This window comes from Triturus cristatus, chromosome 2_1, assembly GCF_964204655.1.
Source record: "Triturus cristatus chromosome 2_1, aTriCri1.1, whole genome shotgun sequence".
Lineage (NCBI taxonomy): Eukaryota > Metazoa > Chordata > Amphibia > Caudata > Salamandridae > Triturus > Triturus cristatus.
Genome location: NC_140581.1, coordinates 1,195,204,953 through 1,195,219,821, shown reverse-complemented (window position 1 = coordinate 1,195,219,821; position 14,869 = coordinate 1,195,204,953).

Here is a 14,869-nt window from a genome sequence, read left to right as displayed (position 1 = left end):
TTAACCATTAGGCCAGAGTAAGAGTCTAAGACCTTAACCATTAGGCCAGACTAAGAGTTAAGACCTTAACCATTAGGCCAGAGTAAGAGTCAAGACCTTAACCATTGTGAAGGAGTAAGAGTCAAGACCTTAACCATTAGGCCAGAGTAAGAATTAAGAACTTAACCATTAGCCCAGAGTAAGCCTCTAAGAAATTAACCATTATCCCAGAGTTAGAGTTAAGACCTTAACCATTAGCCCAGAGTAAGAGTTAAGACCTTAACCATTAGGCCAGAGTAAGAGTCTAAGACCTTAACCATTAGGCCAGAGTAAGAGTCTAATACCTAAACCATTAGGCCAGACTAAGAGTTAAGACCTTAACCATTAGGCCAGAGTAAGAGTCTATACCTTAACCATTAGGCCAGAGTAAGAGTTAAGACCTTAACCATTAGGCCAGAGTAAGAGTCTAGACCTTAACAAGTAGGCCAGAGTAAGAGTCTAAGACCTTAACCATTAGGCCAGAGGAAGAGTCAAAACCTTAACCATTAGGCCAGAATAAGAGTCAAGACCTTAACCATTAGGCCAGAGTAAGAGTTAAGACCTTAACCATTAGGTCAGAGTAAGAGTCTAAGACCTTAACCAGTAGGCTAGAGTAAGTGTTAAGACCTTAACCATTAGGCCAGATTAAGAGTCAAGACCTTAACCAGTAGGCCAGAGTAAGAGTTAAGACCTTAACCATTAGGCCAGAGTAAGAGTTAAGAACTTAACCATTAGCCCAGAGTAAGACTCTAAGAAATTAACCGTTAGCCCAGAGTAAGAGTTAAGACCTTAACCATTAGCCCAGAGTAAGAGATAAGACCTTAACCAGTAGGCCAGAGTTAGAGTTAAGACCTTAACAATTAGGCCAGAGTAAGAGTCAAGACCTTAACCATTAGGCCAGAGTAAGAGTCAAGATCTTAACCGTTTGGCCAGAGTAAGAGTCTAAGACCTTAACCATTAGGCCAGAGTAAGAGTCTAAGACATTAACCATTAGGCCAGAGTAAGAGTTTAGACCTTAACCATTAGGCCAGAATAAGAGTCAAGACCTTAACCATTAGGCCAGAGTAAGAGTTAAGACCTTAACTATTAGGCCAGAGTAAGAGTTTAAGACCTTAACCATTAAGCCAGAGCAAGAGTTAAGACCTTAACCATTAGGCTAGTGTAAGAGTTAAGACCTTAAATATTAGGTGAGAGTAAGAGTTAAGACCTTAACCATTAGGCCAGAGTAATAGTCAAGACCTTAACCATTAGGCCAGAGTAAGAGCTTAAGACCTTAACCATTAGGTCAGAGTAAGAGCTAAGACCTTAACCATTAGGCAAAAGTAAGAGTCAAGGACCTTAACCATTAGGCCAGAGTAAGAGTCTAGACCTTAACCATCAGGCCAGAGTAAGAGTCAAGACCTTAACCATTATGAAGGAGTAAGAGTCAAGACCTTAACCATTAGGCCAAAGTAAGAATTAAGAACTTAACCATTAGCCCAGAGTAAGACTCTACGAAATTAACCATTACCCCAGAGTAAGAGTTAAGACCTTAACCATTAGCCCAGAGTAAGAGTTAAGACCTTAACCATTAGGCAAGAGTAAGAGTCTAAGACCTTAACCATTAGGCCAGAGAAAGAGCCTAAGACCTTAACCATTAGGCCAGACTAAGAGTTAAGACATTAACCATTAGGCCAGAGTAAGAGTCTAGACCTTAACCATTAGGTCAGAGTAAGAGTCTAGACCTTAACCAGTAGGCCAGAGTAAGAGTCTAAGACCTTAACCATTAGGCCAGAGGAAGAGTCAAAACCTTAACCATTAGCCCAGAGTAAGAGTTAAGACCTTAACCATTAGGCAAGAGTAAGAGTCTAAGACCTTAACCATTAGGCCAGAGAAAGAGCCTAAGACCTTAACCATTAGGCCAGACTAAGAGTTAAGACATTAACCATTAGGCCAGAGTAAGAGTTAAGACCTTAACCATTAGGTCAGAGTAAGAGTCTAGACCTTAACCAGTAGGCCAGAGTAAGAGTCTAAGACCTTAACCATTAGGCCAGAGGAAGAGTCAAAACCTTAACCATTAGGCCAGAATAAGAGTCAAGACCTTAACCATTAGGCCAGAGTAAGAGTTAAGACCTTAACCAGTAGGCCAGAGTAAGAGTCTAAGACCTTAACCATAAGGCCAGAGTAAGAGTCTAAGAAATTAACCATTAGGCCAGAGGAAGAGTCAAGACCTTAACCATTAGGCCAGAGTAAGAGTTAAGACCTTAACCAGTAGGCCAGAGTAAGAGTCTAAGACCTTAACCATAAGGCCAGAGTGTAGGAGAGTGGCATCGACTGCATAGTTGCCCCCAACTTTTTGCTGATGTTTTGACTGTTTTTATGACTTTAGCCAGGCTGTGGCCCTGCTATCCAGGACCCCAGCCTATCTGCTTCCTCTGGTAAACTATGTGAGTACCCTAGGTACAAACATAATTGGATGCTGGGCATGCCCTACCAGTCCCTTGTAGATGGTACCCTAGGTACCCAGGGCATGGGTCCCCCAGTAGGCCTACCAGGGCTGCAGCACTTATTGTGCCACCCTGGGACAGCCACCCAAACTGACACCACCAGGCCACTACTGTAGCCTGGGTAAGGTGGTGCTAGCACCCCTTACAGGGATGTAGGTACCCTATGTCCCATACCATACAACACATATACTCTCATAGGTCACCCCTATGGCAGGCCCTGGTAATCCTACAGGGCTGGGTGCTGAGGTATGTGTGAGGGGGGACCCCTACGTGAGTAGGACCTCTCTGCAACCTTCGTAAAATCGTTACTGGGTTGTTTGTAGTGTAGCCATACCATATACTCTTAACCGCATTATAAGTTATTGCGTCATCGCTGTAACTTAGGAATGGCTACACAGAACCATATCGTGTTTGGTGTCAAACATGAAGGAATCATACCCCCAGTCCAGCCATGGGCATGGGGGCACGATTCCCCCTTGCTAGGAGGGTGATATGGGAAAAGCGGTAGAATTTGGACACCAATTTAAAAGTGCACATGTACCACAAAATGGCTACTGTTCGCCACCTACACGACTCTGGCTGGCTGTTGCTGGGGAAAACCCCAGCCTCGCCATCTGGACAATAGGGCTCCTGTGGCAGGGAGGTGCCAGCACCTCCCCAGACAGGATCTGTGGATTGGAACAGGGTGGGTGCACCAAATGTCCTTTCAGAGTTGCACGTAGGCAGCTGCAGAGCCCCAATTCTGCATACACCGCCTGGAACCGGTTCAGGGGCGTCCTGCCCCTCGCCCAGGCGGGAAAAACACAAAGGGGAGTGGGTGTAGCCACCCTTTCCCGCCTCTACTCTGATTGGTAGGCTCTATTTTGGACCATCCCCTAATCTTGGGGATATGTGGGAATAACTTTGCCCTAGAGCCTTAGATTCGTACAGGACTTCACAGAACTGACCTTCGACGAGCTGCTGCCCAGCTGACTGAAGAAATCTCCCTTGGGATAAAGGAGTTATCCCCCTGCTTGGCAGGCACCTAAAAGACTACAAGATACCCGGTTGGAACTTCGTTGCTCTCATGACCTTTGACGCCTTCCAGCAACCTCGAGGTGGGTCTCCAGTGCATCCCAGCGTCCTGTGAGTGTGCCCAGCAAGTCTGAGCACCCTGGACCACGTGGGTGTCGAGATCCCCGCATACCCTGAGACACCGGCCACCTCTTGTCCAGCACACGACCCCGACCAGTGGGGAAGTTGTGCTTTGGCCCATTCTTGAGCCAACCTTCAAGCAGCATTTGTGCTGAATCTCAGCTCCCTGGCCCGCTCCGGTGGCCCGTGGGAGCCCTTTTACGCACTCCATTTGGCTGCCTTCCGCGGTCCCTTGTCTCTCGACTTGTGGGCCCTGACAGAGGACAATCTTCTTTTCTAAGAGTTCCCCTGGTTGCTCCAGGCCTGCTCTACGCTCCCTGCAAAGGAGAGCACCCTCAGACCTCGTGGGTCTGCACCAGCAGCTGCTTTGTTCATCTTGCGTGGGTTGCGGTTGCCAATGCTTAGTAGATCCAATCGGGACACTAACACCGCAGCGACCCTCAGCCAACGTGGGACAGTCGCCCTCCAGAAGCTGGCCTTTCTTGAAGCCTCCCGGAGCCCGTGACTGCAGAGCCCAGCTGTACCTTCCACACCTGAAGCACCCGACATCCACGAGCTCCTTCCTGTGAGCTCCCTGGTCACTGTGCTGTGACCCAGACTCTGTCCCCTCTGCTTTCAGGTTCATCTTTGTCTTTTCTTCAACTTTAATCTTCACGACTTCAACGACACTTCCAGCTAGCAGCAGTTTGGACTCCTTTTCCATAGAAAATCAGCCCGCGACCCGACACCAGAATCGACCTATGCACCCGGCTTCCCTGGGGCAGGTAACAGTGGTACTTCGGTACTTCCGTGGTGGTGGGCTCTCCAAAGCCTTAAGTCTCAAGCCTTAACTTTGTACTGTTGTTAGAAGTGTCCTTAAACCTTAATTATTCAACCGCGACATTCTCCATAGGCTAACATTGCGATCCCGATAGCAACTTCTCGCACTGCACACGCCTCCCGTGGGTCCCCTTCCTCTTAACTGTGGGTGGATTCTTAAGGGGCCAGCGATCCTGAATGCCCTAGGCATTGCCTGTAGAATTGTCGTGGTTCTTATACCACTATTTTAGTATATGGTTTGGTCCCCCCCTGGGGCCCATTGATTTCTGTGCTATTTATTGTGTTTATAAATGCTTGTTTGAAGTGTAACTTTGCCACTAGCCACATAAAGTGACTGTGGGATTCTGTCTAGAATAAATACATATATTTTATATATATACCTGTGTGGGCTACTCTTTCATTTGGTTATTCAAGAGGTTATTATGGTAAAACAATAAGCTTAACACTCCTTCAAGACTTAGCCTGAAGGCTGCTCTCCACAGCTACCACTAGGATAGCTTTCTTTAAAGGTTGTCTTAAACCTATCATCAATAGGAGTCGAATTGGACTGGTGCAAGGTGTCCCTATAACTAGGAACAGCATATGCCAGGCCAACTTCTCACATTGGTGTGCAGCGGTTGGATTCAAGCTTGCCATTGTTTTACCAGATAACAAATTGAATTTCTAAAGTGAAAGCCACAAGGTACCAAAGGTACATATAAATTCAAGCTAGAATACAATAAGTTCTACTGAACTTGGAGTTGTGTGTAGAGGGTTTAGCACACCTTGACTACAACTCAAGAGAGGGTTCAGTAGGCCACACTTAGTGTAGGTAGATACATCACTACACTAAACATGTCTTCAGGTGGCACTAAGGCTATGGAAGGACCCCAGAGGGTCCCAGTAGATAAGTATGATAATTTCACCTTTGCAGAGCTCAGGGAAATGTGCACCCTTAGAAAACTGAAGACAAACAAAGGTGCCAACACAAAACGTCTCAGGGAAATCCTGCTCATAGCAGACTTTATGGAGTCCATAGGGTCCAGAGGGACGGACAGAGTGGGTGGGCATCCTTCAGAAGAGGACACTCCCAGAGTGGACTCTGATGAGGAACAGGAAGAGGATGAAAATCCTGACCTGGAAGAAACAGACCACTCACAGCATGGAGGTGATGGCTCAAGAGGCACTCCCACCACCCTTAAAAGGAGAGTGGTGGATCCAAGAAGGAACAGATCCCCCTCAGTGGGATCCAACCATTCTAGGAGATCCAAAGGGTCCTCTGCCTCTTCTCAGAGAAGAGAATCCTCTCATGAGAGGAAATGCAGACTGATCAAATTTGAGCAGGCTAAGCTTGAGCTTAAAAGAGAACAGTTAGCATTGGACAGGGAAACCCTGGAGCTTCAGAAAGCTTCAAGAAAGTGGGGTCTAGAGATCCCTGGTGGCAGTGATGAAACCCCTAGAGTTAGAGAGAAAGTCCCTGACAATAGGAACCTCCACAAGATTGTGCCCCCCTATCAGAATGGGGATGATATCCACAAATGGATAACTGCTCTTGAAAGGGCCTGTAGAGTACAGAGGGTCCCTGTAGAGCAGTGGGCAGCAATCCTGTGGCTCTCCTTTTCAGATAAAGGTAGAGACAAGCTCCTCTCTGTAAGAGAAGAGGGTGCTGATGATTATTACATCTTGAAAGCTGCTTTAATAGATGGGTTTGGCTTAACCACTGATCAATACAGACTTAAGTTCAGAGACACCCAGAAAGCACAGAATCAAGATTGGGTAGACTTTGTGGATTGTGCAACCAAGGCACTGGAAGGTTGGTTAAATGGCAGTAAAGTTAATGATTATCAAGGATTGTATAATCTCATTATGAGGGAGCAGATTCTTAATAATTGTCAGAACCAACTTTTACACCAGCACCTGGTGGACTCTGATCTGACCTCTCCCAAAGAATTGGGAAAGAAGGCAGACACATGGGTCAGAACCAGGATTAGGCCTAAGAACCAAGTTGGTGACCAGAAGAAGGATTCCACTAAGCCCAAAGAGAAAGGTGGGGATGATAAACAAGAAAAGTCCTCTGAAGGGCCCCAAAAACCCAGTGCTGGGGGTGGGTCCCAAAATACTTCCTCTAATAACAAGAAACCATATTGCCATGTGTGTAAGGAACCTGGCCACTGGAAAACTGACTCCAGCTGTCCAAAGAATGGCAATAAAGAGAATGTTCCTCCAAAACCAGCTCCAACACCTCCTGTTACTACTAGTAGTAATCCCCCAGGTGGTGGGAGTGCACCCAAAAACTTAGTTGGGATTTCTTGGGGAACACAGGGGGATTCTGGCCTATCCAGGTCCCCTACTCAAGCAACTATGGTCTGTGATGGTGGCATGGGGTTTGCCAACTTTACCATGAGCCCCAGTATTCTGGGCAGGTACAGACAAGAACCAATAATCAATGGTCAGAAGGCTGTGGCCTATAAGGACACAGGGGCCAGTGTCACCATGGTGACCAAGAGGCTAGTGCCCCTAGATCAGCTTTTACCTGGGTTTAGCTACCAGGTGACCAACATAGATGGAATCAGGACAGATCATCCCATGGCAGTGATAAATCTCAGCTGGGGAGGGGTCACTGGCCCCAAGAGAGTGGCAGTGTCCCCAAACTTGCCTGTAGATTGTCTACTGGGGAATGATCTAGAAATCTCAGCCTGGGCTGAGGTTGACCACAAGGCCCATTTGAAAATGGTAGGAATCCCTGAGAAAGTGGATGAGACCCTGAGGGCCTCACCTCCACCCCAGGAGAAAATAGAAAGAGTGAAGCCTGAAACTATGGATCACTCTACCCAAACAGAGAGCATAGGGGAGGAGGAACAGTCCTCCCCCCACCAGACTACAGGTAAGGGTCAAGTTTCTCAAGGAACTGATCCTGCCCCTTGTGAAGTAACTGCCCCAGAAGTGGACAGGCCTGGCCTGCCCACCTCTCTGATGGCAGGGGATCCTTCCAAGGTGGCACCCAGTCTGGAGCAGGTATCCTGCCCCTCTCTACCCTGCCTCAGTCAGCCCAGGGCTGCAGAGGTCAGGGAGGTCAGTGGACCCTTATTGGGCCCCTGCCCAGAGGAACCCCCTCATCAACAGATTAGGGACACCCAGCAGAGTAGTTTCAGCCAGGTGAATATTCCTCTACAAACTGAGGGATCCCCCTTACCCCTAGGTATAGGCACCCCTCAAATGGATGTTGTTGAGCACAGGGAAACCTGGGGCCTAGCTGCCCCAAACCTTCCAGTGCCCTCCACTATTCCAGCCAAAGGGATCCAACCCCCAGCTGTAGGCAGCCAGAGGTTGACCCTTAGGGCCAGATATGACACAGTCATGGGCAGAAAGGCTTCCATAGTGGCCAGTGATCTGAGGAGGTTGAGACCAACCCAAGTAGGGTCTCACTTCCAGACTCAGACACCCCACCAGCCCACCTCTGACCCAAAAACCAATACAGGTAATTTCCCTAGACTTTGGAGAAACTCTAGAACCCCTTGGGATAGGATTTCCCAAGTGGACCATGACACAGGGAGCAACCATGTTAGTGCAGGTTCTTCCTTATATGGCCACTCAGGAAATAAAGGCTTATCTGGACAAGGTTTGCCTTATCTCCTTTCGTTTGGGGGGGGGGGGGTTATGTAGGAGAGTGGAATCTGACTAATGGTTGCCCCCAACTTTTTGCCTGGTATTTAAGTGGTTTTTGACTAGTCTGGCTGGGATCCTGCTATTCAGGACCCCAGCCTATCTGCTTTCTCCCTAAAACTGTTATGAGTACTCTAGGTACAAACATAATTGGATGCTGGGCATGCCCTACCAGTCCCTTGTAGATGGTACCCTAGGTACCCAGGGCATGGGTCCCCCAGTAGGCCTACCAGGGCTGCAGCACTTATTGTGCCACCCTGGGACAGCCACCCAAACTGACACCACCAGGCCACTACTGTAGCCTGGGTAAGGTGGTGCTAGCACCCCTTACAGGGATGTAGGTACCCTATGTCCCATACCATACAACACATATACTCTCATAGGTCACCCCTATGGCAGGCCCTGGTAATCCTACAGGGCTGGGTGCTGAGGTATGTGTGAGGGGGGACCCCTACGTGAGTAGGACCTCTCTGCAACCTTCGTAAAATCGTTACTGGGTTGTTTGTAGTGTAGCCATACCATATACTCTTAACCGCATTATAAGTTATTGCGTCATCGCTGTAACTTAGGAATGGCTACACAGAACCATATCGTGTTTGGTGTCAAACATGAAGGAATCATACCCCCAGTCCAGCCATGGGCATGGGGGCACGATTCCCCCTTGCTAGGAGGGTGATATGGGAAAAGCAGTAGAATTTGGACACCAATTTAAAAGTGCACATGTACCACAAAATGGCTACTGTTCGCCACCTACACGACTCTGGCTGGCTGTTGCTGGGGAAAACCCCAGCCTCGCCATCTGGACAATAGGGCTCCTGTGGCAGGGAGGTGCCAGCACCTCCCCAGACAGGATCTGTGGATTGGAACAGGGTGGGTGCACCAAATGTCCTTTCAGAGTTGCACGTAGGCAGCTGCAGAGCCCCAATTCTGCATACACCGCCTGGAACCGGTTCAGGGGCGTCCTGCCCCTCGCCCAGGCGGGAAACACACAAAGGGGAGTGGGTGTAGCCACCCTTTCCCGCCTCTACTCTGATTGGTAGGCTCTATTTTGGACCATCCCCTAATCTTGGGGATATATGGGAATAACTTTGCCCTAGAGCCTTAGATTCGTACAGGACTTCACAGAACTGACCTTCGACGAGCTGCTGCCCAGCTGACTGAAGAAATCTCCCTTGGGATAAAGGAGTTATCCCCCTGCTTGGCAGGCACCTAAAAGACTACAAGATACCCGGTTGGAACTTCATTGCTCTCACGACCTTTGACGCCTTCCAGCAACCTCGAGGTGGGTCTCCAGTGCATCCCAGCGTCCTGTGAGTGTGCCCAGCAAGTCTGAGCACCCTGGACCACGTGGGTGTCGAGATCCCCGCATACCCCGAGACACCGACCACCTCTTGTCCAGCACACGACCCCGACCAGTGGGGAAGTTGTGCTTTGGCCCATTCTTGAGCCAACCTTCAAGCAGCATTTGTGCCGACTCTCAGCTCCCTGGCCCGCTCCGGTGGCCCGTGGGAGCCCTTTTACGCACTCCATTTGGCTGCCTTCCACGGTCCCTTGTCTCTCGACTTGTGGGCCCTGACGGAGGACAATCTTCTTTTCTAAGAGTTCCTCTGGTTGCTCCAGGCCTGCTCTACGCTCCCTGCAAAGGAGAGCACCCTCAGACCTCGTGGGTCTGCACCAGCAGCTGCTTTGTTCATCTTGCGTGGGTTGCGGTTGCCAATGCTTAGTGGATCCAATCGGGACACTAACACCGCAGCGACCCTCAGCCAACGTGGGACAGTCGCCCTCCAGAAGCTGGCCTTCCTTGAAGCCTCCCGGAGCCCATGACTGCAGAGCCCAGCTGTACCTTCCACACCTGAAGCACCCGACATCCACAAGCTCCTTCCTGTGAGCTCCCTGGTCACTGTGCTGTGACCCAGACTCTGTCCCCTCTGCTTTCAGGTTCATCTTTGTCTTTTCTTCAACTTTAATCTTCACGACTTCAACGACACTTCCAGCTAGCAGCAGTTTGGACTCCTTTTCCATAGAAAATCAGCCCGCGACCCGACACCAGAATCGACCTATGCACCCGGCTTCCCTGGGGCAGGTAACAGTGGTACTTCGGTACTTCCGTGGTGGTGGGCTCTCCAAAGCCTTAAGTCTCAAGCCTTAACTTTGTACTGTTGTTAGAAGTGTCCTTAAACCTTAATTATTCAACCGCGACATTCTCCATAGGCTAACATTGCGATCCCGATAGCAACTTCTCGCACTGCACACGCCTCCCGTGGGTCCCCTTCCTCTTAACTGTGGGTGGATTCTTAAGGGGCCAGCGATCCTGAATGCCCTAGGCATTGCCTGTAGAATTGTCGTGGTTCTTATACCACTATTTTAGTATATGGTTTGGTCCCCCCCTGGGGCCCATTGATTTCTGTGCTATTTATTGTGTTTATAAATGCTTGTTTGAAGTGTAACTTTGCCACTAGCCACATAAAGTGACTGTGGGATTCTGTCTAGAATAAATACATATATTTTATATATATACCTGTGTGGGCTACTCTTTCATTTGGTTATTCAAGAGGTTATTATGGTAAAACAATAAGCTTAACACTCCTTCAAGACTTAGCCTGAAGGCTGCTCTCCACAGCTACCACTAGGATAGCTTTCTTTAAAGGTTGTCTTAAACCTATCATCAATAGGAGTCGAATTAGACTGGTGCAAGGTGTCCCTATAACTAGGAACAGCATATGCCAGGCCAACTTCTCACAACTACACTAAACATGTCTTCAGGTGCAGGTGCCACTAAGGCTATGGAAGGACCCCAGAGGGTCCCAGTAGATAAGTATGATAATTTCTCCTTTGCAGAGCTCAGGGAAATGTGCACCCCTAGAAAACTGAAGACAAACAAAGGTGCCAACACACAACGTCTCAGGGAAATCCTGCTCATAGCAGACTTTATGGAGTCCATAGGGTCCAGAGGGACAGACAGAGTGGGTGGGCATCCCTCAGAAGAGGACACTCCCAGAGTGGACTCTGATGAGGAACAGGAAGAGGATGAAAATCCTGACCTGGAAGAAACAAACCACTCACAACATGGAGGTGATGGCTCAAGAGGCACTCCCTCCACCCTTAAAAGGAGAGTGGTGGATCCAAGAAGGAACAGATCCCCCTCAGTGGGATCCAACCATTCTAGGAGATCCAAAGGGTCCTCTGCCTCTTCTCAGAGAAGAGAATCCTCTCATGAGAGGAAATGCAGACTGATCAAATTTGAGCAGGCTAAGCTTGAGCTTAAAAGAGAACAGTTAGCATTGGACAGGGAAACCCTGGAGCTTCAGAAAGCTTCAAGAAAGTGGGGTCTAGAGATCCCTGGTGGCAGTAATGAAACCCCTAGAGTTAGAGAGAAAGTCCCTGACAATAGGAACCTCCACAAGATTGTGCCCCCCTATCAGAATGGGGATGATATCCACAAATGGATATCTGCTCTTGAAAGGGCCTGTAGAGTACAGAGGGTCCCAGTAGAGCAGTGGGCAGCAATCCTGTGGCTCTCCTTTTCAGATAAAGGAAGAGACAAGCTCCTCTCTGTAAGAGAAGAGGATGCTGATGACTATTATATCTTGAAAGATGCTTTAATAGATGGGTTTGGCTTAACCACTGATCAATACAGACTTAAGTTCAGAGACACCCAGAAAGCACAAAATCAGGATTGGGTAGACTTTGTGGATTGTGCAACCAAGGCACTGGAAGGTTGGTTAACTGGCAGCAAAGTAGATGATTATACAGGATTATAAAATCTCATAATGAGGGAGCAGATCCTTAACAATTGTCAGAACCAGCTCTTACATCAGCACCTGGTTGACTCGGATCTGACCTCTCCCCAAGAATTGGGAAAGAAGGCAGACAAATGGGTCAGAACCAGGATTAAGCAAAAGGTCCAGCCCTTGGGAGGTGCAACTAAAAAAGAAGATGCCAAGAACTCTGACAAGGGTGGGGAAAAGGGAAAAGACCAGCAGTCTTCAACAGGCCCCCAAAAAGCAGCATCTGAGAATACCAAGAATAGCAAACCCAAACAACCAAGGAAGCCATGGTGTAAGTACTGTAAACAGACTACCCATTGGACTTCAGACTGTAATAAGGCCAAAGACTCCAAAAACACCACACCTGCCCCTAAGGCTCCTGTTCCCCCTAGTACAGTTATAGGTGTTGGTGCACAGAACAAGGGCATAGTAGGGTTGACCCTGGGATCTGGAGAGGAATCTGGCCTAGTCAGAACTCCTACTCAGGCTGTTCTAGTTTGTGATGGGGACTTGTCCCTGTTTGTGAGCCCCAGTGGTCTGGGCAAATACAGACAACAGCCAACCATAAATGGAAGGGAGTCACTAGCTTACAGGGATACAGGGGCTAGTGTCACTATGGTGACTAAGGACCTTGTAGACCCTAACCAGATCATACTTGGAGAGACATACCAAGTGACCAATGCTAGCAACGTTAGTACAGACCATGCTCTAGCTGTTGTGAACTTCTCCTGGGGAGGGGTAACTGGCCTCAAGAAAGTTGTGGTGAGTGCAGACCTACCTGTTGAATGTTTAATAGGGAATGATTTGGAGACCTCAGCATGGGCTGAGGTGGAGCTAAGTACCCATGCAGCAATGTTGGGTATACCAGCAGAAGTGTTTGCCCTGACAAGGTCAAAAGCAAAGCTGACAGGAACTGAACAGGCCTTGGATCCTGGAAAAATGGACCAAGGACCTTCCAAGAGGAGGAGTAGCAGGGGTAAGGCCGAGCCTTCCCCCCAGGATCAGTCTGTAGAGACTCTTTTAGCAGAAGAGGATCTAGCTCCTGAAGAAGGAACTGCCCCAGAGGAACTGGAACCTGATCAGGTTGAGTTCTTGGGGGCAGGGGGACCTTCTAGGGCAGACTTGAGCCTGGAGCAGCAGAGCTGCCCCACTCTTGAACCCCTCAGACAGCAAGCTGCTGCTGAGGCTGCAGGGGATGCCAGTGGGACCCATAAGATTTATTGGGATGAAGGGCTCCTTTACTCTGAGGGTCGAGACCCCAAGCCTGGTGCAGCCAGGAGGTTGGTCATACCTCAGAGGTTTAGGAGCTTCCTGCTCACACTGGCCCATGATATCCCCTTAGCAGGACACCTGGGCCAAAATAAGACTTGGGACAGAATTGTCCCACACTTTCATTGGCCCCACATGAGTGAAGACTGTAAGAGCTTTTGCAGCTCTTGCATTACCTGCCAGGCAAGTGGCAAGGCAGGTAAATCCACAAAGGCCCCCCTGATACCATTACCTGCGGTGGGGGTGCCCTTTGAGCGGGTGGGGATTGACATTGTTGGTCCCTTGGACCCACCAACAGCATCTGGGCACAGGTTCATTTTAGTGGTAGTGGATCATGCCACTAGATACCCAAAAGCTATTCCCCTTAGGACCATCACAGCTCCTGTGGTGGCAAGGGCCCTCCTTGGAGTCTTCTCCAGGGTGGGGTTTCCTAAGGAGGTATTGTCTGACAGAGGTACAAACTTTATGAGTAGTTACCTGAAGGCAATGTGGAAGGAGTGTGGTGTCAACTACAAGTTCACCACCCCTTACCATCCTCAATGCAATGGTCTTGTTGAAAGGTTCAACAAGACCTTAAAGGGTATGATTAAAGGACTACCAGAAAAGCTTAGGCGAAAATGGGATGTTCTTCTGCCCTGCCTTCTCTTTGCATACAGAGAGGTGCCACAGAAGGGGGTTGGCTACAGCCCTTTTGAACTTTTGTTTGGCCATCCTGTTAGAGGGCCACTTTGTCTAGTGAAGGAGGGATGGGAGCAACCTCTCAAACCCCCTAAACAGGACATAGTGGACTACGTACTTGGTCTCCGCTCCCGGATGGCTGAGTATATGAAGAAGGCAACTAAAAACCTGGAGGCAAGTCAGGAATTACAGAAAGCCTGGCATGACCAAAAGGCTGTCCTGGTGGTGTACCAGCCAGGACAGAGGGTATGGGTGTTGGAGCCAGTGGCCCCAGCAGCTCTCCAAGATAAGTGGAGTGGACCCCATACCATTTTGGAGAAAAAGGGAGAGGTTACCTACCTGGTAGACCTTGGCACTCCCAGAAGTCCCCACAGGGTACTTCATGTGAATAGATTGAAAGCATATGTGGACAGGGCTGACATGGGCTTGCTCATGGCAACAGATGAGGGACAGGAGGAAGAGAGTGACCCTCTCCCAGACCTGCTCTCTCAGAACCCTGACGATGGGTCAGTTGATGGAGTAGCCTTGGCAGGCAGCCTCACTGACCAGCAGCAAGCAGACTGTAGACAGGTTCTACAAGCTTACAGACATATGTTTTCTCTGACTCCTAGTCAGACCACCTGGTGCACTCACGAAGTGGACACTGGGGACAGTCTGCCTGTCAAGAATAAGATCTACAGGCAACCTGACCATGTCAGGGACTGCATACGGACTGAAGTCCAAAAGATGTTGGAGTTGGGAGTAATTGAGCCCTCAGATAGCCCTTGGGCTAGCCCAGTAGTCCTAGTACCAAAACCTCACACCCAGGGTGGTAAGAGAGAGATGAGGTTCTGTGTAGACTACAGGGGTCTCAATGCAGTCACTAAGACTGATGCTCATCCAATTCCCAGAGCAGATGAGCTCATAGATAGGTTGGCCTCAGCCAAATATCTGAGCACATTTGATCTGACAGCTGGCTACTGGCAGATAAGGTTAGCTGAGTCTGCAAAAGCCAAAACTGCATTTTCTACCCCTAGTGGGCATTATCAATTTATTGTGATGCCCTTTGGTTTGAAA